Genomic DNA, 16160 nt, shown 5'->3' with positions numbered 1-16160 from the left:
TTTTAGCGGCATTCTTTGCGCTGGTACCCAAAGTCTTAGAAATTTGCCAAAATAATGAAAATTGAATGTGTTCTGGTACCCAAAGTCCAAGACTGTCAGAAATATGAATTTTATATCCATTATCCCCTCCCTTCCTCCCTGGGATGCTTTGACATTTTCTCTTAAAAAAGAGTTGCCATAATTGAGTCAGGTTTAGATTCCCAGCTGATTTTTAAAATTATAAAAGGTTGATTTCCCTGATGCTTTTTTTGGGCGGCTGACGCGCGACTGTCAATTCCTGACTTTTTATAGTTGTTGTCATACTGTTTTATTTATTTGAATTTATTTTGAAATATTTTCCTAACACCCCACCCCCGACTGTCAATTTTAAATTAATTTGTCTTTCCATCAGTTTCATTTTTTCCAAACTAAAATTTATCATCCCCATCATAAATATATTAAATTGTTTATTGGAAGCAAAGATATTCACAATTAATGTATCCATGTCAGTTTTCTCATTACATGGAGCTCTTTTGTTCTAGGAACCACCAATTTAAATGTAATTATATTGTGGTAATACGACAACCAGACGGACAGGCAGTTTACAGAGTTGCTACGCTGTGACTTATCATAACAAACCCACTGCACTAATCTTATTATATCACCATCTATCTCATGACCGATGTTGACCCCGCTATCTAGCGGTCAAACTGGCCTGCCTAAATGTGGGGAGGGACTCAAACATGCAGCTATCACGCGCCCCTCACGCGATTATACAACCGGGAGGCGCTGCCTCCCCTTTTACCACCGCTGCCCCCACAGCCTGTCTACCGCCGGGAGCTAAGCCCTAGCGTCCCACACCCCCTTCAAACCTAACCATTGTTATAATCTGTTGTATATATATAGTAAACATTGCTTGTAAATATTATTCAGTTAAATATATAATTTCTGTATGACTAAATCCTGCTAGTTTGTTTTGGTAGAATAATTCAAGGCTAGGGCTCGTTGAACTTGAACTCGTTACCCTGTGGGCCGAGAACGCTCGGCTTACCATAACTTGGTGTCAGCGTGTTTCAATCGAGCCTTACAGAAACTAGCCTATTCTACCTCTGATTGGACCCTTTGGCAAGTAAGGGGACAATCAGCCGCCAACTGAGAAGCCAACTGACCCGTGAGACGGCCTATTTAGGTCGAATTTCCATCATTTTGAACGCAATATGTGGGCCTCTGGCCTACGGCAAGCAGATTTAGCCTGCTAAAAGCGCCAGTTAAGACGCTTTTTCCGGACCGTGTAGGAGTAGCGCTAGGTGCGCAGCCACGGTAATCGGATAATTTAGCTCAGACGGCTACAGAACTGAGTCTAAATTGGCAAGTGTAGCTGGGACAAGCCCCAGGACACCCAGGCCAAACCTACGAGACAGACAGCTGGGTGCTGGTCTCCTTGAGAAGGCAATGTGTGGCTGCGAAGCTTCAGCACACAAGTAAGCCCTACCACTGCGACGGATAGCAGATTTTGAGCCACAGGCACGGCAGGACGGGACATTCCCTGCCGCTGCCTTCCAGGATTCGAACCCGAGGCGCTGTAGGACGGGCCATTCCCTGCCGCCATTTTCGGGATTCGAACCAGCGGCGCTGTAGGACGGGTCATTCCCTACCGCCGTCACCCCTCTGAACCTTGCAGGACGGACATTCCCTGCTGCCAGTGCTTCCAGAATCACACCTAGAGCTCCTAGTGATAACAACACATAAGTGTGTATAAATGTCAACCAAGTGATAAAAATAAATATAAAATTGTTGACCCAGTGATAATTAATAAGCTCTAGTGATTCGAAGCTACAGTCTAAGCCACCATGGTAAGCGATACCACCATAGCTGCGGTTCGGCCACCACCGAAGTTTCTGCCAACCCCAGCCGAACGGGAGGCCCCCTTGTCTCAAGGGCAGGACCTCCACTTCCCCTGCCATATCAGGGTGAGGTTTCCTACTCCTGACCCTGCCCAGCATGTACAGGTTGATGCCATGATCGATTCTGGCAACCGTGTACCAGGGTCTGCTGTAATTTCTGAACACCTCATGCACGCAATGGGCGTGCAACGCATGTTGATTCCGGACAACACCCAAATCCTGACTGCTAACGAGGAAGGCCAGCCCCTCCAGGTAATAGGAAAATTGAAAGAATTATATATGGCAGTCTCACACACCCTTATACTCCATCTTTACCACGTGACTGTGGTCCGGAACCTCTCACACCCTCTGAACCTAGGAGGGTATTTTCTCAAGGAGTTCGGAACTAGGCTCTGTTTCGACATGCAACCACCTTGCTTGTGGGTGCGTGGGGAGTTTATCCCACTCCGTGGCGTCCCCATTGACCGGGAGACAGCCGAGAGAGAGTTGAGTTATGAGGGGCCTCTGCCAGGCCCACTGCCAGAGCAGCCGCGTGTGGTCGAGAAAGGCACGCACTGGGTGGATGCTGCACTCAACGCCCATAGGGGGGCCAACCTGCTAGCCATGGGGTTGCCCCCAGTGCCCAAGGTGCCGCGGGAGAACCTGCCAACAACGTTCCCTGAGATTGCCAGCCCTCCAGAACCAATCTTCTCCGCCGACACCTTTATCAACGGCCAGCCGTGTCCACCTGGCCCCCTCTACCTGGGACCCCCAGCCAGACAACCAGCCAAGCCCGAGTCCAGACCCGTCAAGTCGCGGTCTGATGCACCCGGAGCCACCCTCAACTCCCAGGAATCAGCCTCTCCCGGCGCCGTGCCCGTCAAGTCGTGGCCGGCTGCCTCCGGAGCCATGCATGGCTCCGCTGCCTCAGCCTCTCCTAGCGCCGAGCCCGTCAAGTCGCGGCCGGACGCCCACGGAGCCCAGGCTGGACCCAGCGCCTTGGCCTCTCCCAGCGCCGAGCCCGTCAAATCGTGGCCGGACGCCCTCGGAGCCACACCTGGCTCCGACACGTCAGCCCCTCCCGAGGCCGAGCCCGTCAAGTCGCGGCTGGTGGGTCCCGGAGCCGAAGCTGACCCCGCACCAGCCACGTATAGGTTAAGCGCTGTCACTCCAACTGACGGCCAGCCACCCCAACTGCACACGGCCAAGCGGGTGGTCTTGCCTGGCCGCGGTGTCATGGTGGTCCCTGTTGAGCTAGTAGGCCACCGCACCAAGGATGCCATCCAACTAGCTGCCCCAGAACAGAGGTTTGGGGAGGATCTTGTCATCCCAGAAGGCCTGTATGCCCACAGGCCTGGATCCGCCACTGTGTTTCGAGTGCTGGTGGTGAATGAAGGGGAGACGCCCCTCCTGCTGGACGCTGGCCTCCCAGTGGCAGGGGAGCTGGTCAAGCCTGACATTTTAGAGGTTTCTGATAAGCCTCCCCCGAGTCTCCACTCGTTCCAAGAGCCTGCTGAGCCCCCAGACATGCAAGAGTTGTGGGAGGCCCTTGAGATGGAAGACAACGAGTTCCTGCGCAAGGACCCCTTGCTCAAAAAGGAGGTCTGGACCATGCTATCAGAATACAGGGACGTCTTCTCCAACTCTACCCCCGGCTGCACGGATGTAGTCGAGCTGCAGCTGCGCCTCAAGCCAGGGACCCAGCCGATCCGCCAGAGATTTAGGGATCTGAACCCGCGGCAGGAGGCTGAGCTGGAGAAACAATTGGACACCTGGCTACAGGAGGGAGTCATAGAGCCGTCAGACTCCGCCTGGAGCAGCCCCCTGGTGCCCATCAAGAAGAAGGACGGGAGCACCCGCTGGGCCGTCGACTACAGAGTCCTCAACAAGTGCCTGGAGCTGGATAGCTACCCTCTGCCCAGGATCCAGCAGTTGGTCGAACGAGCTGGAGGGCACCGCGTCTACAGTGCCCTAGACGCGGTGGCCGCATACTACACCATCCGTGTGTCTGAGGACAGCCGGCCCTGCACCGCCTTCACCACCCCCAGGGGCTTGTACCAATGGAAAAGGATGCCCTTTGGCCTAGCTACGGCGCCATCTGTCTATTCCAGATTTATTGCAGGGGTCCTAAACCCATTAGGCACAGCCAACCTCCAGTCATACCTTGACGACGTCCTGACCTTCCACCAGGATACCTGGGCCCACCTGGCTAGGCTCCGGGAGGTCTTGGAAGCCCACCGCCGGGGAGGAATCCGCCTCAAGCCAGCCAAGACCAAGCTGTTCCGAGCCAAGGTGGATTATCTGCGCCATACCCTCAGCCGTGAGGGGATAGCCATGCAGGAGGATTATATTGACCGTATTCTGGACTGGCCGGCCCCCAGCACCCCCAAAGATTTGCTGGCGCTTCTGGGGTTCTTTGGATACTACCGCCTGTTCATCCCAGAGTATGCAGACCTCACCTACGAGATGAATCGGCAGAAGACGGCCAAGACCCTAGCCTGGACACCTGAGATGGAAGCCCAGCTGCTGCAGCTCAAGGACAAGTTCCGTCAAGCCCCCATCCGAGCGCCGCCCAGGTTTGACTTGCCAGCGGTATTCCAGCTCACCACAGATTTCAGCAGCCGCGCCATCTCTGCCATTTTGAGTCAATGCCAGGACGGCAAGGAGAGGCTGATTGCCGCCGTGGGGCGCAAGACAACCGACCCCGAGACTCGCTACCTGTCCTGGAAGGGAGAGATGGCCGCCATCATGTATGGAATCCGGAAATTCCACGGCATCTTGTCCTACCGCAGCTTCCAGATCAACACTGATTCCTCAGCCTTGCTGCAGATGAAGTCGCTGAACACATCCACCGGGATGGTGGCCCGCTGGCAAGAGGAGCTAGCGGCCCTAGATTTTACTGTCTGCCACCGTCCTGGCACCCAGAACACCAACGCTGACGCCCTCAGCCGCCGAGAGGACGCCAACATGCCAACGGCCAGCGCCGAAGAATTAGCAGAGCAGGCTGAGTATATCCATAACCTTTGCCAGCTAGGGGAGCCCGCAGCCAGCCGGCCCCCTGCCGCCCGACTGGACCCAACTAGAGTACTAGAAGCCCAGACACAAGACCCTCTCCTGCTCCGTGTCCGCCAGTGGGTGGCTGATGGCAGAGCCCCAACCAAGGCTGAGCTGCGCGGCAAGGAACGAGACGAGCAGCAGTACGCCAGCCGCTTCCCAGCCCTGGGACTTGACGAGCATGGCTGCCTCACCACCACTGACCAGACCCTGACAGGGGAACGGACAAGATACCTGCTGCCTTCGGCCCTCTAGCAGGACGCGTTTTTTCTAGCCCATGGGACCCCCATGGCCGGGCACTTTGGGATGGACGCGACTATTGCCCGCGTTGCCATGCACTTCTGGTGGCCCAACCTGGCCCGTGACGTCCGCCTGATGGTTCAGACTTGTCCTGAATGTGTCCAGAAGGTTACCAAGGAAAGGTTGAAGCAAGGGATACATGTGCCCTCCCGCCAGGGGTATCCACAACAAGTCCTGTTCATCGACCTGGTGGGGCCACTACCAGAGACGCCAGCCGGGAACCGCTATATCCTCACCTGTCAAGACGGGTTCAGCCGGTTTGTCAGCCTCTACGCCATCCCCAACAAGCGCACCCTCACGGTGGCTGAAGCCCTGCTGCACCGCCACCTGGCCACGTTCGGATGCCCCCTGAAGATCCACTCCGACAATGGAATGGAGTTCACCGGCCAGGTATTCCAGGAACTGGCCTCCAGGCTTGAGATTGGCCTGACACATCCACCCCCCTACAACCCGCAGTCCAACCGAGTGGAAAGGTTTCATCGGACGCTCAATACAGGCATGCGTCTGTTCTTAGACAGGGACGACAACAACTGGGAGCCCCACCTGCCTGCCATTGCCTTCGCCTACAACACCAAGGCCTGCAGATCTACCGGCGTGACCCCGTTCCTGGCCTTCTTTGGGAGAGAGGCCAAGCTTCCGGTGGACATGGTGCTCCGGCTGCCAGAAACAGAATATGCCTCGGTTCCAGCCAACGTCCAAGCTCTCCTGCAACGTTACCATGCAGTGTATGATGCCATCCAGCAGAAGGAGGAGGGAGCCATCCGGAGGAGCGCGGCAGCCTACGAAGGCACGGCCAAGTATGAGGTTGGAGACTTGGTCTGGTACCTGGCCCCCCGCCTGGTGCCAGGGAAGGCAGCCAAGATCACCAAGAGATGGACTGGCCCCTGGAAGGTAGTGAGGAAAGCTACAGAAGTCCATTATGTCATCAAACCTGCCTCTCCAATCGCCAGGATCTCGGAAGTTACCGCGCATGTCGGCCGACTGCGCAAATACACTGGAGATGTGACTGCCCACCAGATTCCAGCAGACATTCAAGTCGACGTTGACGGCGACGAGGATGCCACCGAGCTGCCGGTTGGAGCGGCGGCGCCCGCAGCTAGCGACCCAGGACAGTTCCCAGTGCACCAGCCGGCCGCAGCCGCCCCACAGCCCAGCGGCCAGGATCGTGACCCAGTAGAAGAGGACCTGCAGGAGCAACCCAACGAACCACCGCCGCCGCCGCCAGCTCCAGAGCCACCCAGAGATGCCATCTGGAATCCTGATACAGACATGGAGCACCTGCCAGCCAGCAGCGAGCCTGTAGGAGGAGAAGCAGCTACTGCAATGGAAGAGGCCGCCCCAGAGGACGAAGCTGAAGCCATGTGCCCCCTGTTGATGACAGCCATCCCTATCCGGGTAGGAGCTAGGAGGCCAAGCAACCTGAATCAAGCAGGCGCCCCCATGGAATTCTATGCGCCCTCATCCATCGTCATTCCCCCCTTGGGAACCACCAGAGTTAGCCTAGGCCTCCATGTCCAGCTACCCGCTGAGGCAGAGCTAGTCCTGCAGACGAGGCAAAATTTCCAGCGCCGGGGCTTAGCCGTCGCCAACCCCCGTCTAGAAGCCAACCAGGAGCTGACAATGCTGATATCCAACCACAGCCAGACCGAGCAACGAGTGTCCCGTGGAGCCTGTGTAGCCCGAGCTGTCCTCCATCGAGCTGTGCCCCAGGAAGAGCCTGTCCTGCGCAGACATAGGTTGTCGTATCCCCAGGTTCAAGGCCTGGTGGCTCGAGAGCCACGCAACCCTTGAAGGGGAGGTTGTGGTAATACGACAACCAGACGGACAGGCAGTTTACAGAGTTGCTACGCTGTGACTTATCATAACAAACCCACTGCACTAATCTTATTATATCACCATCTATCTCATGACCGATGTTGACCCCGCTATCTAGCGGTCAAACTGGCCTGCCTAAATGTGGGGAGGGACTCAAACATGCAGCTATCACGCGCCCCTCACGCGATTATACAACCGGGAGGCGCTGCCTCCCCTTTTACCACCGCTGCCCCCACAGCCTGTCTACCGCCGGGAGCTAAGCCCTAGCGTCCCACACCCCCTTCAAACCTAACCATTGTTATAATCTGTTGTATATATATAGTAAACATTGCTTGTAAATATTATTCAGTTAAATATATAATTTCTGTATGACTAAATCCTGCTAGTTTGTTTTGGTAGAATAATTCAAGGCTAGGGCTCGTTGAACTCGAACTCGTTACCCTGTGGGCCGAGAACGCTCGGCTTACCATAATATAATGTAAAATATTCATGACAAAATATCTTTTCAAACGGGACATTTTAAATTATCGTAATGATTGTAAAATTACTAGTTTTACTAGATTGTACCAAACTGTTTCAGGCATCGCCATACCAATTTTGAAATCATAACATATCTGAATTAGCGATCATAGCCATCGTTATGGACTGACAGACCGACCCAAATTGTAGAAACTTTTAAAAGCCAAATAGTCATAGAAATTCTATAAAATAAAGAAGTAAGCTTTTTTGTCTGTAGCGAAGGATCTCGCTAACCGCTGAGCCTATATGATTCTCCTTTACAGTTATATTTTAAGGAAAGGTTTTTTTTTGTTTTTTTTTGGAGGGGGGGAAGGGATATCCACACTCCCCTCAATTTTTCTGTCCTTTTTGATTATCCCTGTTTTTGATGGGTTTCTCCCCACCTTAAGTCACCTAACTAAAAGCTTCAGTTGGAATTGAAATTATATTCCAATATACTGAATTCAGGTCATATGAAAAAAGATGTTAATTTCGTAATTATTTATGTTGTTGTCCTTGTTTTTTGTTATCTTTATATTTTTCAAGTTAATACGCACACAAACAATGAATTTATGGAAATTTATAGCATTAAACTGTTTTCAAACAGAAAGAGAGAGGGGACAATGGGCTGTTTATTACATTAGTCCCCAAAGTTTTAAAATCATTAAGTTTACTGTTCAAACGTTTCAACTAGGGTTGGGCCGGATACTTTTTTGGCCGGATACCGGATACCGGATATCCGGCTGAGTTCAAATGCCGGATATCCGGTAACCGGCCGGATATCCGGCCAACGCCGGATATCCGGCAAATATCCGGTTATCCGGCCAAATTACCGGATATCCGGCCGGATAACCGGCCAAATTACCAGATATTAAAGTAGTAAAAAAAAATTTCTTCAAAAATCTTATATAAATTTACATAAAGTTAAACTTATTCAGAAAAAATGTTCTTCTAGCTTCAATAATAAGAAAATTATAGCCATTTAAGATTTTAAAAAGCAGAGATTTTTGGTGTAAAGTATAAAAAATTATGGAGCCGGATATCCGGCCGGATAGTTTCAATATCCGGTATCCGGCCGGATATCCGGCCACACCGGATATCCGGCCCAACCCTAGTTTCAACCACTAATTTTAATCTACAAAAGGGGCAATTTTTTTATCAAATTTTCAGCCATTGTCTTATCCCTTTAAATCCCTGGCTTTTTAAAGAAATAAGGTGTCAGAATAGTTTCTATCTACGTCTACCATTAAATACACAAATTTGAAACCTATATCTTCTGTTATAATGAATTTAATAATAATAGCTTGTCTATGGTTTTGGGTTTAAAATAAAAAAACATAAGACTTCCAAGTCAAGATTCTAAAGGGATAAAACAAAGGTTTATATATCGATGTTCATTGTACATCCCCAATGTTAATAATCAAAGTTACCACTTCTGTAGAATGCAAGTAGTGGTTGAAACGAATGGACACTCAACCTTATAAACCAACCAATTAAAATTTATTAAAAGTCCCTATGTTGTTTAAACGAATAAAAAAACGTTATTATAAAACTTTTGGGACTAGTGTAATGAACAGCCCATTGTCTCATCTCTCTCTGCTTCCAAGTAGCTTGCAAAAGTGACATTTGGGTTTATTTTCACTATGAACTATGATATCACAATAAAGATACAGTCTTAATTAAAATTCTACTCTGCTGTGACATTTAAGATTAATTGACCTTTGAACTCTCCGAAATTTTGTGCCTTTTTACGGAGATTACTCCGTGAGAACTTTCATCAGAGATGCTCTTAGGATTAAGGGATAAAGAAGATGGATATGTAGAAAGAAAGGGGGATAGAGAGAGAGAGAGAGAGAAAAGAGCGAGGAAGAGATATATAGAGAGGGAAAGAGAGAGAGAGAGAGAGAGAAGGAGAGAGAGAGAGAGAGAGAGAGAGAGAGAGAGAGAGAGTGAGAGAGAGAAAGAGGAACAGAGGGTATAGAAGACAAAAATTGAGTAGGAGTAATTTTCTCGTTGTTGCATTTAACCTGAAATGGTTTTATCGCACCAGTCACAAATATGCCCGTCAAATATATGGTTATAAAAAATATGTTCGGTTATAACCTATAATGTTTTGATTTTTAGATGTTTGGGTTCAAATTGAAAATGAAATGTCCTTAAACATAGCACAGAAATAAGAGCTTTCTAAAAAAAACAGTTGATTGTTATGCAGTGCAGTGCAAAAAATGGTTTTGTGCCAATTCCAGATAAACTGTCAAATATATGATTATAAATAATATGTTCGGTTAAATTTTTTTGATTTTTAAACGTTAAAAATGTCATTAAATTTAAAATTAAACTTCCTTAATAGTGGCATATGATAATTTAAACAATAAAATAGTTTAGTTTCTTTCAACAAGTACAAATAAGTAATGCAATACAGTCTATACAGTCTTATACAGTGCTAAAACATGCCGGTCAAATATATAATTATAACATATATATATATTGGTAATATATTAATTTTTAGATAGTTTGATGTGTTAAAATACAAATTGAAACTCGAAAAAAAAACAGTTGATTGTTAAACAGTGGAAATGGTTCAAGTTCCAGTACAAATATTTATGTCAAGTATTTGGTTTCATAAAAAATTAAAATAATGAAAAAAATAGATGGTAGGCTTATCTAATTTTAATTTTAAGGAGGTTGTCGTTTCCCATCTCACGTACGGCCATTTTTTAATATCCAGCTAAGAATGAAGCATTGCAAATCTTTTTTAAGTGTTCGAATTTTAAAATTTTAAGGTGAATGTCAACACCCCTCTCTGTACGCCAATGCTAATCATAAGCTTAGATAGTACACCTAAACTTCAGTATTTTGTAACAGAGATCCAAATTTTTAATTCCCAATGATGATGCACAAAATTATCCCTTCTGTAAATTACAATTGTTGATTGAAACGCTTAGATATTAAAGTGTAATAAGCAGCCCAATGTCTCCCCTCCTTATTTTGTAACAATTTACTCATATTTATTAAATGCTTTGTTTATGTCGAAGTGTCAAAGTTGAAATTTAAATAAAGAAAAAATCTATTTCCTCACTAATAAAACATAAATTAGGAATCTATTTTACCAGGGAGGGAGTTGACATTGAGCTGTTTATTACACTAGTTCCCAAAGTTTTATAATAACATTTCTTGATCATGTGTCTTACAACTTTAGGGACTTTCATTGAATTGTGATTAATTGGTTCGTTAAGTTGAGTGTTTAAACGTTTTAACCGCTAATTGTAATCTGCAACAGGGGTTACTTTATGTATCATCATTGGAGATATACATCAGTTATCAGCTATTGTTTTGTCTTATCTCTTTATTGCCCAGTTAATAACCGTGTTTGTTTAGAAAGAATAGGTGTAATTAAATATAAATAATTAATGTACAATTGTTGTTACTCTACATCTTAATTGTTCTTAGTTGAGAAGTACAGCTACTTTATTAATAATACTTGTAAATTGTTTTATGTTTATTGAAACAAGGATGACCACATCCATAAAAGCGAAGCTCTGAAACGGTAAGACAAACGAACATTAACACTTGTAGAGTGTCAGAACTGAATAAGTTGAATATAAATGTATAAGTTTAAGCAAAATTAAAAGTAAATTTGTTGCAAACAGCAAAAATACAGGATACTCGGTGGAATAACAACTTTTGGGACTTTTATTGAAATCTGATTGGATGGTTCAGTAAGTTAGGTGTCTAAACGTATCAACCACTAATGGCACTCTCGGAAATGGTAATTTCATGATTCATCATTGGAGGCTCACGTCAATTTATCGTCTTTTTCTTATCCCTGGAAAAAATAGCTCTTACAAGCAAACTCTATTATTATTTATGTTTAATTTTTTTCTGTTTTAACAAAGTTAAGAATTAAATCAACAATTAAATTTTACCTTTCAAAAAATAATTAATCACGCAACCTTTACTTATTTTTTTGTAATATTTTTAGTTTTGCTGCCATTTTAATATCCAATTATAAAAGTAACAGGATGTCTTTGTGTGCAGTGAATAAACTTGTTATTCGCTGAATTGAAATGGTTTTTCTTTACAGTTCAGCTTCTCATATTTTATGATTATCTTTTGGGGGTGTTCCTACTACCCTACCAAGAAAAATATCCACTTGAAAGAAAAAAAACCTTAAAGATATTTTATATTTTTTTCAAATCAAAATCAAAATTTACTCTCTCCTCAAGTGCATCAAGAGGTCTCTAGGGTATATTTGGATGTTGCACCAGCACTGTTATAAAGTGATGCTCGCAGCTGGCTAAAATTATGATACCCCCCCGTCCACCCCCTTCACACAACAGATCTATAGTATAGATATATATACAGACAACTACCTCCCTTTCTTTTTCAAAGACCTCTTTCGTCTGCTTCTAAATTATTTTCTGCTATTTGGCTGGGTTAATATAAGCTACACCATTGGTTGTTTTTCAATGACCCAATAGAAAGGTTGCACAAGGTGGTTACGATGGGGAGATACATTTATTTAACCCTTTCTCCCTCTAGTGTTTTACTTTAATCTTCACACCATACCTTTCTCTCCTACTGAATGAATGATCCTACCAAAAAATGAGGTACATATTAGCATTGAGCAAGCTAAATTAATGACAAATTTCCCTTGACAATATATCCACGTATATCCTATATCCTCTATTTTCAGATATAAAATGACAGAAGAAGAGGTGGGAAATTATCATAATTATTCAGATTCACATGTGCTACAGGAAAACAGTTTTAAAATAAACTAGTTATAGAATAGCTGCGCTACTACTAATATCCTATTATGCCTTTTGACAAAATCTACCTTAAAACCATGTAATGAGAATTAGGTATTATCTGTAAAAGCAGAGTTAATAGTATGGCTCTGAAATGATTTTAGGCTATTTTTCAACAAATTGAGGGTATAGCTGATAGCAGCAGATCCGTATCATAACTATTCTAGGATGTCTTCAAACCTGTTCCCCTCGCCCTCTTTTTTCTTTCCCTAAAAATGCGTAATTCGTGACAACTCATGGGTATTTAATATTTATACAAATGCGCCAATTTTTTTTGTAAAGTTTTTTTAAAAAATGACATCTGTTTGGTTTTCCTTTGCAATTAAGCCTATTTTTAGGAACAGGGAAGATTTTTAACTACTTTGGTAGAGCGTATCTCCACCCTCCAAATTTAAATACCCCCCCCCCATTTAAAAAAAAATATTTCTTATTAAAACTCAAATTAAAAAGTAGAAGGACGATTGACTTATCCCCCTCCCACCTTAAGAACACCTAGAGGCTTCTAGGGGGCGTTCGTTGCCCCTAGTCTTTCTTAAAATAAAAGCTATGTCTTGCATTTTTTTTCAATTAGGTGTTTGATCACGAATTGCATATGGTAAAAATATTTTTCTTATTTAATTGTTATCCTAATAAGACAAAAGTTATGCTTGAAAATTGTTTTAATAGCTATTATTATATGTTGCATTTTTAGATAAACGTGAGAATAGTGATCAAAATTGGCGTATCATTTGTACTCATTTGCGTCATCTCATTTTCAGATTTCTATTACCCTTCATCGGTATAGCTGAAGCTTCTAATAAGTAAAAGTATACTATTTTTTGCAAATACCTAAATCTAATAAACACTATTATTATTAGATGAACATTTTATATACATATATCAATCAGTTGCATTAGTTATTCAGTGAATCAGAGATCTAAAGGAATAAGACACTGACCGATAAATTGTTGATGTACATCCCCAATGATGATACACAAAATTACTAATGGACCATATTTTCATGTTCTCGTGAACTCTGTAGCAGGCTAAAATAACGATCACCCCATTGCTCTCCTTTTCCCCATCCTCTTTCTTGGATAAACGGCTCGACCAATAAATGTAAGGGGAAATTGCAACCTTAATAAGCGACAATTTTTCTCCTGTTATATCATCTACATCTATTTAATTACCCAACCAATCAAAATTCAATAAAATTTCCCAACAAATAAGAAAACGTTATTATAAAACTTTGGGGACTGGTGCAATAAACAGCCAATGTCCCCTCCCTCCCTGATGACAGTAAATGGTCAAATTAGGAAATGAAAAAGTATTTAGGAAAAAAGTAAACAAAGTTGGGCCAAACTAATCAGGAGAACAAGTGTGGTATTCGCCAACCGACGTCCCTAAATGTAGGCCAGCTTCGCTCCCAAGTTAAGGCGGTCTTAGTGATCTCCCTTGACAAATGAGGTGGGGCATGTAAACCCCCCTCCCCCATTTAGTAAAGTATTTATAGCTTGACAACCTTATTGTGTGTATTCTGTTTTATCTTGCCATTCTCCACCCCTTTCAGGGATGGAGCTAACTTTTACCAATTATTGTTGTATATATATCTATATTTAACCTATGATCTTGATTATTGATTATCCCTAATCCATGTATCTATTATTTTGTTGTATTATAGTTAGTACTTTGTAAGCCTTCAATAAATCCACACCTTAACAGATATTCTAGTTGTTGTTGGTGAAACATAGAGAAGCACAGCTCCTCTATAACAAAGCTTGTCCACGTCTGTCTACACCGCCGTAACAACCGAACTCAGTAACGGCTGATAACTTCGGCCGCTACTACACAAGAACAATTATATCAAAAAAAGCGCAGCAAATTTTAGGATAACAACTGAATTATTTTTTAAAACATACAAAAAACCTCTAGGGTTATTAAGTTTTTTTTTTTTTTTTTGGGGGGGGGTTGGGGGGAGTAAAACGACTCCTACTATTTTTAATTTAAGTTAAAAAAAGAAATTTTTGGAGGAATGGGCCATTATTTCGATGGACGATTTCTCTTGGGACAATGGAGACTTCCTCTTAAATAGTAATAAACCTTCCCTGGACCTTTAAGAAGCTATACTATAAAGGAAAACCATATCGGTTCAGTGGTTAGTAAGGAGCAGACGAAATATTCAATACAGCCCTGAGCTGGTCATACTTAAATTATTATCATGTATAATAAATAAAACTGATACATTTACTACATTCCTGAAATCCTATCATTGTAATAGATAATATATATATATATATGCATTCTATTTCAGCCAGAAACATTATAATTATAAACTGCAATCTATTTCAGGATGAAACCTTAGTAAACCATTGTAAACTTAATCAGTAACTCGCCCTAATTGTATGCACCTTAGGAAAATAAATCTTATCTTATCTTATCTTATCTATTCTTAGCTACAGACCAAAAAATCTTTATACTTTAATTAATAGGATGAACATTGAGCGTATATTTTTAAAAGGCACTTTTTTGTTAGGAAAAGTCTATTGTTTGTTGATGACTTACTTTAACCTTAAAAATCTATTTAAAATATCATATAGAATATGATGTAAAAAACTTTTATGTTTAATGCATTATTCATTAATCTTTATGTTGCTATAAACGTAAATGACTAAGCCGATTAGGTTCCGCTTTTACGAAAGTATCCTATTTAGCATAAAAAATGGTTCTTACTGAAAATAATCTTTTTTTATCCTGAAAAAAGAAATAAGGTGTTCAATGAAACTCGTAAAATGATTTGCTTTTTACATTATTAAAACACTAGGCTTCTCCCCTAGCTTCTAGGGGCGAAGCCCCAAGACGTAATTAAAAAAATTGGAGATGCAACTGATTTAAAAAAAAGAAAAAAAATTGGAGATGCAACCACTAATTTCGAACTGATTTTTTTTAAAAATGAGGGGGGTTGGGGGTGTCCCACCCCCCAGAAAATAGCCTAAAACCACCTTAGGACCAGTAGGTATATTCCCTGAAGAGTAGAATCCGATCAGGTCAGTGGTTACTGAGATCTTAAGGGACATACAGACGGACGGACGGACATCAAGCTACTTTGTATTATAGATAAATTAAGAAACGATGTATTAAGCTATATTCTTATACAATACTGTTTTACTTTTCACAAAATTGAAAAAAAAACTTATTAAAAATAATATTTGCAGAACAATTAATTTGCAGGGGTGAAAATTTTGCAGCAATTACTAAACAACAGAAAAAATTGCATTCATTGGAAAGAAAATAAGATGAGACATACACATTAAGAAAAACATCATATTACTATACTATTATTTGAAGCAAAACTATGACGAAGCCCATTCTGTACCACTTTTGAATCGATTCAGCGGTTTCCTACAGACTGACAGACATTGTACTATTTTATATTTATTGATATTTGCTTTTATATTGATACCTGATTAAATATATTTAAAACTGTGGAAAACTGTAGGGAGAAGCGTTGACTAAGTATATTACAGACATTCTTGGAGAACCAAGGAATTTTTCATCTACAATATAGTACTAGCAAAGATCAGGGAGGGAGGGGACAATGTGCTGTTTACTACACTAGCCCCCAAAGTTTTCTTATTTGTTTTCTTAACAACTTTGGGGACTTTTAATGAATTTTGATTGGTTGGTTCATCATGTTAATTCCAAATATTTCAACCATAAATTGTAATGGAAAGAAGAAGTAATTTTTTGTTCCATCATTGGGTATGTAATTTATCAGCCATTGTCTTTTCCCTCTAGTTCCCTTATCAAAGATACTCTATTATGGAACATGTTTGTACGACCG

The 16160-nt window shown here is 43.2% G+C and overlaps 1 protein-coding gene across 2 annotated transcripts in view; it reads right to left on the bottom strand.

The window, feature by feature from the left end:
- The window catches only part of LOC145321695 (PI-PLC X domain-containing protein 1-like), a 59707-nt gene that overhangs the window by 29572 nt on the left and 13975 nt on the right, over positions 1-16160 (bottom strand). The gene's annotated exons all lie outside the window — the stretch shown is intronic.

The sequence above is a fragment of the Acartia tonsa genome, chromosome 6 (assembly GCF_053477335.1).
Source record: "Acartia tonsa isolate MP-2025a chromosome 6, ASM5347733v1, whole genome shotgun sequence".
Lineage (NCBI taxonomy): Eukaryota > Metazoa > Arthropoda > Copepoda > Calanoida > Acartiidae > Acartia > Acartia tonsa.
The sequence above is the reverse complement of the archived record's forward strand: the minus strand, read 5'-3'. Positions and strand labels throughout refer to the sequence as shown.